At 30.3% G+C, this 12,043-nt stretch overlaps 1 long non-coding RNA gene across 4 annotated transcripts; it reads left to right on the top strand.

Annotated features, from left to right (window-relative positions):
* The first annotated feature begins 411 nt into the window (after positions 1 to 411).
* Positions 412 to 10,369, top strand: LOC124897016. 4 transcript variants are annotated; one of them, XR_007053441.1, is made up of 7 exons: positions 412 to 545; positions 634 to 688; positions 913 to 1,567; positions 2,020 to 2,135; positions 2,665 to 2,729; positions 3,763 to 3,818; positions 10,313 to 10,369. It is a non-coding gene; the product is annotated as an uncharacterized LOC124897016 (long non-coding RNA). The 4 variants fall into 4 exon arrangements; XR_007053442.1 differs by having other exon boundaries at positions 913 to 965; positions 1,034 to 2,729; XR_007053440.1 differs by having other exon boundaries at positions 913 to 2,135.
* Positions 10,370 to 12,043: the final 1,674 nt, after the last annotated feature.

Raw genomic sequence — 12,043 nt, 5'->3', positions numbered from 1 at the left:
TTAATTCTTAATTTAATATTTCCGACCGTAATAGTCAAAAATTTCCGACAGATGTGGTCGAAAATATTTTTCCGATAAGATTTTTTCCGACTACCACTAAACAGTAGGAATGTGGTCGGAAATACCTTATATTTCGACTACATGTGCTGTCGGAAAATACCGAATTTCTAGTAGTATCTAAGGCAACAAATTCGCATTTGGATATATTTTATATTATTTAAGAAAAATAAACACTTACCTTTATTACCTGTATTTGCTCGAAATGGTAGAGACTCGTGTTGATAACGTAATATAAAATTATATATTAAAATAACAAAAGAGCAAGGAGTAATTGATACCAAGAAATGTTTGTAAAAGATATCTTTGGATATGCTTCAACATACAAATTAAAATGTTATAAGTTGGTTATGTTGATAACTACTGTGGGTATAACTTTCTTAAAAGCTCGATCATGTGTCATCTTCTTGGATGAACTTGATTCTCTTGACCCTCCCAGGGGCGTTTTTGGAGATTTCGTGGGCCTAATGGATTAAGTGGTTTCTTAGGTATCAAATTCATTGGTTTATTTGTCATATTTTCTTCTTTTTTTCCACTTACATATTGCTTGTTATACTAAATATATGTTGTTTACAGATGCTTGCTGAAATTGATGGTACGAACAACTCTACTCAGGTTACCCTCTACATAGGTACAAAATAGATCTTTTTCTATATTTAATTTTATAAAATAAGTAAAATCACAAAATAGTTCTTTATTCTGTGTCTATAATCGAGAAATATCTAAGAACTATCTGGAAACGGTTCAAAACTTGGCGTAGAATAGACTGGTCCTTCTACCTTTCTGCACTTAATAAGTTATTTTTGTCTTTATTGAATTTCAGAATCGTGACTACGTCTAATGTATATTTAACAGGTTGCACTCTTATCACTAGACCAAAGCCTTGGGGCTAGTGTTTTGTTCCCGTGGTACTTATCTTATTTGTGGATCTAAGTTTTGACCCTTCTCATATACATGACTTTTTTTATTATTGAAGCTAGTAGCATGCCAAATCTTATTGATCCTGCCCTTTTGAGGCCAGGGAGATTTGATAAGCTCTTTTTTGTTGGCATTAATTCTGAAGCCTCGTACAGAGAAAGGTATTCTTGTATTCTGACCCTCTCTAGTACCTATCTTTGTATTTTTCGTTTGATTTCTCAAATTTTCTAAAATTATTAGGGTCCTTAAAGCACGTACACGAAAATTTAAATTGAAAGAAGATATATCTCTACTCTCAATGGCAAAAAGGTAACCCTGAACTTCATGGGAGCTGACATGTATGCACTGTATATTGATGCTTGGTTCCATGCTGCGAAGCGCAAGGTGTGTGTTTGCACCTCATATTTCTAAGTTTTGAATACTTTACTTATATAGTGTTGGTGCAATAGGTAACATAGAGTAACTTTGCAATTCTAAACAATCAACGATATCTGATTCACCAAGCCCGGATGATCCGAATGACTCAAGTCGACTATGAACATTATCCTAACGATTCAAAAAGAGTGAATTTAAGATTTGTGAAGACTTGCAGGTAATGTATCTTGCCTCATTGCTCCTTCTGCATAAGACTTCAAAGCAATGACACACCGCATTGAAGTCTTCATGCATATTTTTAGTGTTTAGTTCTTATGTATACATGTTTCGTTGTAGAAGTATTTCCGACATTTGAAACACTTTCTTCGTGGTATCTACACAGATTTTCTGAATTCGTGTTGGCTATTTGAGAATCCAAAAATAACGTGAAATAAGGCGGCTTCTTAACAAATTTTTCAAATAATGGATTAAAATATTGTCAAAATTTCTTTTTCCCCTTCAAACTAAAAAGAGCGTGCAGCAAAAAAATCACATCACTCTTTAATTATTTTTCTTAGTTGAGAGTATTTTGTACTAGTATTATGAAGATGACTTCTTTTGATTTCTCTATTTAGTTCTTGTCGATGACAATAACGACTTTGATTTGTTCTGTTTTCTATGTCAAGGCAGGTACTCCTAGTGAAACTTGTAGTTCTTGGCTATGTAAAAAACTTTGTGAATAGAAGTGTCAATTAAGTGTCCTATTGCTGATGTCTGGTAGGGGAGATGATAGATATTCTGTGAAGGTACATGAAAATTGGTTCGAACACCATGATCATTGGAAAAAAAAAAAAAAATATGTGAAGAAATGTGTTATGTATTCATTAGTTTGGGAAAAATATTAGATGTGGTTAAACTTTAAAATTATTTTTTATGTAATAAATAGGAGATGTGGGACCTCTTTTGATTTTTGGCATGTTACTTCTTTGATATTTTGGACTCCCTTAATCAAAATCATGTCACTGCTACTGCTTCCATCAGTCTGTTTATTTGAAGTGTTAATGGAAGAGATTTTGCATGTCTTTATGACTTTATCTGTAATATAGATAAAATCAGCGCAGACAGTCTGAACCTCAGATATGTAGATAAAGATGAACCAATTAGTAGCACCATTAATGAAGCTTCATCTACAAGAATATAAATTCTTAAAAATTGTTGGTAATGAACAATATCGATCAGATGCTACTTTAATTCGTTTTAACTTTGCAGTTAAGTTGATATTTGTATTCCTATGCGGGTGTTGATTATGTATCCTTTAATATAATTGAATCACAGGAAAGTCCTTGACATGGCAAGAGAAAAATGAATTGACAATGACCATCAAAAGTGGAAAATTACAGGTACTCACACTTTGATTGTTGCATTGCTCAACTATTGGTGTTACATTGCTCTTGAACTTGTTAAGTTTTGTCCTCTATTTAATTCTAGTTAGAACTCTAAATTCAAGTTGTTTCTAAAGAAGTACCTAAATTCAAGTTGTCTATCACAATGTATGCCACGTGTCCTTCCAAAAGGACGCATGGCATCCAACTTTACAATAAAATTTTCATTTTTAATAGTAGCTTGTAGTAAAATCACATTCTCTATAAGAATTGCTTTTATAAATAGTTCGAGAGGTTTTCGCTTACATAATTTTATAAAAACAATTATTTCATTTTGTTAAAAGATTTGCCCATCTATTTTTATCGAATAATATTTTGTTATTTTGTATTAAAAAATTTGAAGAATATGTACTAATTTAGTGCACTATATGCAACATCTTGTGTCTGAAGGATAGAAAAGATCAAGTTTAAAGGAATCGAGTGAAAACCGATAGCAGATTGAATGTACATGTCACATTTGAGACATGGATGATTATGAAAACTGAAAAGATATTGTTGGAAAGTGAGGAGTCATGTATCTATGGAATATACAGGCCATAATTTGGGCATATATGAATGATATTAACTTCTTAGTTAAGGATCAAGATTAAGCAAGTGTACCTCCCAATCTACAAGGAATTGAAGGTTGTACAATCTATAAAATTACGTTTTTTCAGTTTCTTTCCAGCGAATTAAACCATTTGGCAGTCTGAACACAAAAAAAGTTATATCCATTTTAGAAAATCGTATCACCAAAGGACTTAGAGGCATTCGGAGAAAAAAACATTCAGTTAGGTCACCACCATTTGGTGCCTGTGGCCCGGAAAAGCTTATAAAAGGCTGATAACACCTCTAGACCTTCATTTTTCACTTTCATTGGACCTCAATAATTCCAAAACCCCTCTCCTCTCATCATAACTCACGCAGGTGATCTCTAAATGTCTTCAATGTATATCCCTTCATCAATTACGTGAATCTAACACAAAGTTTTCTTCAATTATAAACATTCAAGGTTTTTTTCTTCATCTAAGGATCAAGTGAATATTTTCGGAATTTCTCTTCTATAAGGTAAAGACTCTTCTTATAAGGTAACTCTTCTTTATATTTTAAGAACGTTAAAATATTGTAAGACTAATCCCCACAATCTTAGAATTTCATCATGTTCTCTATAATGATGTGTTTCTCCTATTCGATTTGTTCCTCGTATTGAACCACTGTATGTTTCTCAATGCGAAATGATAGACTTTGTGTTGTGTGCTTAGATATTCTGGAATTTTTATGATTATGTTTTTAGTAGAACTCTCATGTGCTTTCCTTAGATTATAAATTGCAAGTCATAGCAAGACTTCTTAAATTGCAACTAATAATAAATTTTTTAAAAAATAAAATAATAAAAAATTTAAAACAAACAAAATTAAGAATAAAACATTATTTTATATGCTAATTAAAAAAACTTTCATTTTAATAGGAGTTAGTTATTATATGAGCTAAAATTATGAAACCTATTAATGTGCATATTTTTTCTATTTCTTAAATTATATTTATATTCATTTTTTAAAAAGAAAAACAAATACTTCTTCTTTTTCCATAATTCATTTTTACTCAATCTCTATTTTAATTTCTAATTCATGAATTTTGAATTCACAATAGATTTAGTGATAGTAAATATTTTATGTTAATAATTTATTTTTAATTTGTGAATTGTATACAACCTATTATTCATGTATTATTTTATACAATTAACCTAAAATCAATTTATATATAACAAAGTCATATTCTGAATGATTTTTTATTTTTGGGGTCTCAATTTATGAAATTGGTATATAAGATTTTATATAAATGATATATCTTATAACTGTTTCTAGTGTATGAAAATGGTACATAATAAGATATCCATAGATTAGTTTAATAAATCTTATTAAATTCATTTTATACCCTTGTCATACTTAAGAATTTTTTTTATTTTTATTTTTTTTTGGGGGGGGGGGGGGGGGGGGGATTCTCAATGTATGGAATTGACATTAAAATTGATATTGATAAAGTTTCGTATATGTCACATTTGTATGAAATGAGTTTTATGAATGTGACAATTGATACGAAATATGGTATTGTACATTACATAACTTTTTTAGTGTATGTAATGGATATTTAATGAAAAACTATCACTGTACATATTGAAAATAAACTAACCAATAATTGTTTGGTATCAAATAACTTTTTGTTGCGATAAAAAAGGTAATATATATTAGCCATAGTTGATATTGGTGTTGATTCACTATATTAATTTTGCTTTCTGCAATCAGTATAGTTCAATAGTTATACAAAAATATAGTTACAATTTGCAATAAACAATCTAAAAAATACATACAAATATAATGTTCACTTATAATAAAACTAAATCTATTAACTGGGTCAGGATTTTAATTGATAAAGTGTCACATTTTTTTACAATATTGTACTTCCCCGTTTTTCATTTTTCCTATTTAATACTTTATTTGGCAAAGTTAATCCTCAAAATTTGTGTCATATTTTTAAAAAAAAATCAAAAAAGAATTTTTTTAATAAAATTTTTTTTAGCTTTATTTTATCATTATTTATGGAAAGTTACTGTTGTGATAAAAAAATGAAATCTATGAATAATGGAAGAAGAATTGAAGGAATAATGTGTATCAATGTAAAAATATTTTACCAAATTTTACTTCTTAATTTAAGAACAAATTTTGTTACTTTACTGATAAAGTTTAAAAAAAAAAGTATAAATAAAGATAATTATTGAAACCAAAATTTATTCTTAACATTATTATCAACAGAGTTAGTGAGGAGAGATAGAATATTAAAGACTAAAAAATAGGAGATAATAACAAATACTTATTTTTTAAAAAAATATTAATTTTTAAAAAACTGTTATAACTTGCAATTAAATCTTTAATTCAATAATTATGTAAAAGTATTGTTATAACTTACAATAAAGAATTTAATAATTATATACAAGATAATTTTCACTTTATATATGACTACTTAAATGTAGAGGTGTCGAACTGGGCTAGCCCAACCCAATCTAATTCAATCTTAGTGGGCTAGAGAATTAAATGGGTTGGGACGAGCTAGCCTTTTTAACTAAAGGGCCTTTAAAATAGTGGCCCAACTCATCTCTAAGCGGGCCGCGGGTTGGGGCGGGTTGACCCTTCAGAAAAAATAAAAGCAACCCAAAACATAATAAACGAAAATATTATAAGTACTAGACTATCACCAACTTTTATGATTTCACTTTAATATGTCTCCTACTAGTTTTTAGCATGATATAGACATCTTACTAATACCTTCAAGGGTTGTTAAGTTGGGAAAGAGTTATCTTGGGATAATTAATCTCAAAATTATTTATTCCATTATGTATACAGATAATTTATCTCATCACTATAGTGTAAATAGTGCTATAAATAATGTCGGTGCTAACTAATATCTCACTCCAAATATGAGATAAAATAATCCTTCATTTTATCTCAGACTATTTATCTCTTATACCTCATACCAAACGATCCCTTAGTTGTAATTAGCTCATGGCATTTACTGTAATAAGCAAAGAAATGATGATAAGCTACAAATTTCATAGAAAAATTCTAATATGGTTAAAATAATAAATATAAATATACACAAAGTATTTACATAAAAGAAGCAAGATTATAACGGAAGAGAGCCTGAATTTAAAGAACAGAATATTACATTAAGCAAAGGCAACAACTACTAAACCATCACGAGTAAAAATAATTTTTTGAAGTTCACAACTAAAAGTATCTTACCGTCCATTTCAAACACACATTAAGAACTTTCACAAAATTAGTATCAACCAAAGAATGGATAAAAAAAAAAAAGTAACTAGTTAGAAAAGATTGACAAAATTTTAATTTCTAATAAATAAATGACCAACTTAAAAATATTTAATAATTAGTTTTAATGTCTCAGCCCATGGGTTGACCTCTGAGGTTGACGGGTTAGGCCTCTAAAACCGACAGACCAAGTGAGGCTGGGCTTATAAGCTTCATTTTTAAATGGGCTGAAAAAGACTTAGCCCAATCCTACTTAATTAAAGGATTAGGTTGGACCGCTCTCACGAATCAAAACCATTTTGACAGCTCTACTTAAATGCTTGAATAACGATATGTTCATTACTATAGATTTATAATATAATATGAACTTTCCAAAGTAGTAGTTTTTTTCTTTATATATAATGTCTCGTATATTTAAAAGTGTTAAGTTTTTTGTCCTAATTTTTTTACCAAAATTTTACGTTTTAATTTCTTAAAAAGAAAATAAAAATAATATCATAATTAATTTTAATTTTAAATTTTCTAAAAATAAAATATGAAACTCTACCATATTTGATTTTATTTCTTACTTGGAGGAAAAGTTTCAAAACTCTATAAATAGAAATCATTTTTCTCATACCAGAACATCATAGCTTCCACGAAATATTCATCAAAAAGTCTTGTTTAGAGAAAATTTTCTTCTAATGAGTTTTATAATTTTTCAATAGGTAGGTGAGTTGGCTAAACTATATTAACAATGTTATAAATGTATTTACATTATAGTGAATGTCTATTAAAATCTACTTTGATATCTATTAGGATTTGAAGCATCCGTCTTTTACTCAGACTAGGAGTAAATTTCCCCTTAAATAGAGGGGTTTTGTTCATTGTATTTATAATCTGATGATCTTTCATCCCTCAAAAGAAGAAATAAGAATCACTCTCTCTATTTCATCTACTATCTTCTTTATTCTTTCTTGGTTAATAACACGTTATCAACACGAAGTCTCTTACCAATTGAGATCTGTACTAAATCTCTTATCAATTGAGATCTGTTCGTACGTGGCTACACAAGTTTTTGAGTCTCTAACTAATTTAGATGATCAACACGAGGTTCTGCCAAATAAGGTGAGATTATAAATCTAAAGGTAATTTCAAGGTTAGTAATTCCTTATGTTATCTGTCTTTTGCTACTAATAATATAATTATTGTTGGATTTGAGGGAAAATAATTGGTTTAGAACCATTTATATTTTGAATTTATTTCTCAAGAATAATATTATCAAAAGAGATGATAATATGTTGGGTTCAAGTCCCATCGATTTATGCCTAAGAAGCCTTTATATGTATAAGACGTTGAGTTTGAATCTCAATGCAACATATTGATATATTATGATGACTAAGGCAAAATAATGGGTATTTGATAAAAAGTCATGAAATTCGACCCATTGAATATTCTCCATTCCATGAAGTGAATGTGGTAGAAATATATGATAAGTCTAAAATATGACAACTTACTTCATTCTTGAGGTGTATGTGGTAGCAGTGCATAATATGTCTGAAAGAAGACAAGTGATTAAATGCATGAATATATGCGTAGAGGGACAATATGATAATGATCATCAAAAGTGATGATATTTTCACACGCTTATATGATTATAAGATATGCTAGAGAAAAATTCTCTACATTATATGTATGCCTCGATTTACTTCTGAAATAGCAAAATCTTGAAAGAGGTTATAAGCTATCATAATTTGATAGACTTAAGGCACGATTATATTCCATTCCTGGGGAATGAGAAACTTATTAATGCAAATGTGCATTAGATCACAACTCACCTCCGAAAGAGGTTGAATAATTTTGAAATTTACTTCTGAAGTAGTAAATCTGAAACTCATTCATGTAATAGTAAATCTGAAATTTACTAAAGAAAAAGTACATGTCATGGTAAACTTGGAGTTTACTAGAATAAAAGTTCATAAATTGATATGAACGATTGTGACATCTCGAAGATGTACACTTATTAAAGAATTAGAAGATTCTTCAAGAATTGTTTATGTCGTTTGTTCTCATGAAAAGTTGGTTGGACCAACTAATATTAGGATTGGATCCCTTCAAATCTGAAAATTATAAAAAATGAATAAGGGCCCGTTCACCTATCATGTGATATGTTGAAAAGATGCATCAATAAGACGATCACATGTACATTCGTGGTCAACCTACGTTTGACATTCATAAAGTTACTTGTTCAATATAAATTGAGCATAATTTTCAGATTGTGTAATCAAGATAATTCATCTTGATGATGATGGTTTAGCATTGAATGTCTTCGATAAATATCTAAACCATTGTTAATGAGAACAGAACTTAATGTATTGGTCTAAAATATGATATATTGCAATAGCATTTATATGCATTAGACCAATAAATTATGATTATTTTTTCCCTCTCAATTGGTTCAAGGTCGGGAACCAATTATTTCATCTAATAATTTTGATGTACGGTATACGATTAATGAATATACAATAATGCACAACGATGGATTCCTCAAAGAAGTAGAGGATGTATGTTAGTTTTCCTAACATAAGGGGTAGATTATAAGCGCTATGAAATATGTTAGGAATTATCACCATATCCTCATCCAAAAGATAATTCAAGTCAAATGCTGAAAGCATCTCATATTAAGCGCAAATGCTCTTATTTTGTGTTCCTAAAGGACAAAGTCTATGCATGCATGAAGCGTGGTAGACTGATCGGTTCCAAATGAAATAGTCCTTGAAAAATAAGGAGCAAATAGTCATAATAAAAAGGAAATGAGCTCTTGAAGAGCCTACGACATACCACTTCATGAAACCTTATGAGAGGTTCATGTACCTGAAAATAATGAAGTGATGAGATCTCAAATGTTATGTCGCATTGTGACTGATACAAAATGATATATCATCAATATCTTTGACACAATATTGGTGCAATATTGTGAAAGATTACGAGGATCTGAATTCTACATTTATTCAAGCATGCTGACGTAGAAACATTTATCAAGTGACATGAAAAAAGGAATTTTGATAAGCATAAAACTTATTTGATTTGCAGTCTAGACACTTGAAGATGTCACTCATAAAATGTTGAATATTGTCACTTGACAAAACTTATGTGAAAACTTTTAAAGATTTAAACTGCTTGAAACATATAAAAGTTTCTGGGAAACTTAATTATAATCCTTATATTGTATAAGTTTATTGCTTGAACATCATTGGAACTCTTGGAGAGTTTTCAAAGCAATAGATTATTTGCTGAAATTCAAAATATATCGAATTGGATTGGTTATGAAGTACCATATTTTAGTGCAATTGATGCACTCATGTACCTTGCAAATACTACAAGGCCTATAGCTTTTTTAATCAATTTATTAGTAAAGTATATTTCTGCTCCTACTATGACACATCAAAATGGGATAAAATATATGAGCTTGTTTTATTCTAAAGATTCCAGTCCCTATCCTACTGGTCATGCTGATGTTGGGTACTTATCTGACTCGCATAAAGTTCGGTCTCAAATAGGCTATGTGTTCATATGTGGTGATACTGTCATATCTTGGAGATATACAAAGCAGTCTATCATAGCCACTTCATTGAATCATGCTGAGATAATAGCTATTCATGAAGCAAGCCGAGAATGTGTATGGTTGAGGTCCATGATACACCTCATTCGAGAAAAATATGGTGTGAAATATAACAATCTACCCACAATTTTATACAGAAATAATTCAGCATACATAGCACATCTTAATGGAGGATTCATAGATGGAGATAGAACGAAGCGCATTTTGCCAAAGCTTTTCTACATATATGAGCTATAAAAGAATGATGATATTAACATGCAACAAATTCGTTCAACTGACAATGTGACTGATTTATTCACCAAATCTTCTCCAATTGCAACTTTCAAGAAGATGCTGCACAAGAACGAGATGCAAAGGTCAAGGATGTTCTTATTAGGGGAAGTTAATACGTGCTGTACTCTTTTTCCCTTACGAGGTTTTGTCCCACTAGGTTTTCCTTGTAAGGTTTTTAATGAGGCAGCCGAAATGCGTATTATTAGAGATATGTACTCTTTTTCCTTCACTAGATTTTTTTCCCTACTGAATTTTTTCTAGTAAGGTTTTAACGAGGCACATTATCTACCAATTAGACATTCAAGGGGGAGCGGTATAAATGTATTTACATTATAGTGAATGTCTTCAAGATCTACTTTGATATCTATTAGGATTTGAAGCATCCGTCTTTTACTCAAACTAGGAGTTACTTTCTCCTATAAATAGAGGGGTTTTGTTCATTGTATTTACAATCTGATGATCTCTCATCCCTCAAGAGAAGAAATAAGAATCACTCTCTCTATTTCATCTACTATTCTTTTTTATTCTTTCTTGTTTCATAATAAATAATATGTTTTAGCATTTTTTTTTTTGCCATCTGAATATTGCTCCAGTGGTTTGAAATTAATTAGCTTCCGCATGCGGCATGACACTCTCTCAATTTCGACCCCAACAAAAGAACCTCATATTATCAAAGCTTCCATAAAAGATGAATCTAAATGCTTGCATGTCCTCCATACTTGGATAGCGTTTGACCATTGATTCTCAAATAAACTTTATAAGTCAATTTTAGATGAAGTTTCAACATGTGTTTAATAATAGCTCTTGACAAACATATTATACTTTTTAAAATAAAAACATGAAATATGATTTATGTCAATAATAACAATAAACCCAGTGTATTCTCATTTAGTGGGGTCTGTGGAGGGTCGAGTGTATGCAGATCATACCACTACCTCAGGAGAAGTAGAGAGACTATTTTCGATAGACCCCTGACTTAGAATCAATAACAATATATCAACCAAATATAAATGCATATAAACTTGTACAAGCAAAATAAACTACCGCTAGCCACAAGATAATACTAGTGCCACAAGATACTATTAAAACTATATATCCGAAACCATAGACAACATACAACCCACAAACAAGAAACTTCAGACACAAATAAGGAACGCTTCCTATTTCAACCGACATCCTCTCACCCCTAACACTCTATCCTAATCCACATCCTCCACACCTTTCTATCAAGGGTCATGTCCTCCGTAAGCTGTAACTGCTTCATATCATGCCTAATCAGCTACCTCCAATATTTCTTCGGCCTATCTCTACCCTAAAATTATTGATTCAGTCTCCATTATGATTTCTGGATACTCCCCTTGCTCTGTGCATACTAGTAAATACTGTACGATACAAAACTTCATTAATACTTGACTTAAAACAATTAAGCTGAAGGAACCACTTAATTAACCTGCATTGTTTTGAGTGTCTTCAAATTAACAAGAAAGTTTGCTAATAATTTGAAGGGGTAAGACACAAGAACCTCGCTAAACTATGGCCGTACCTGCTATGGCATACTTTAATTTAGCAGGATCCTATTATCTCTCTAAACATAT

This window comes from Capsicum annuum, chromosome 3, assembly GCF_002878395.1.
Source record: "Capsicum annuum cultivar UCD-10X-F1 chromosome 3, UCD10Xv1.1, whole genome shotgun sequence".
Lineage (NCBI taxonomy): Eukaryota > Viridiplantae > Streptophyta > Magnoliopsida > Solanales > Solanaceae > Capsicum > Capsicum annuum.
Note: the sequence above shows the minus strand (reverse complement) of the source record. Positions and strands in the feature narration are given on the sequence as shown.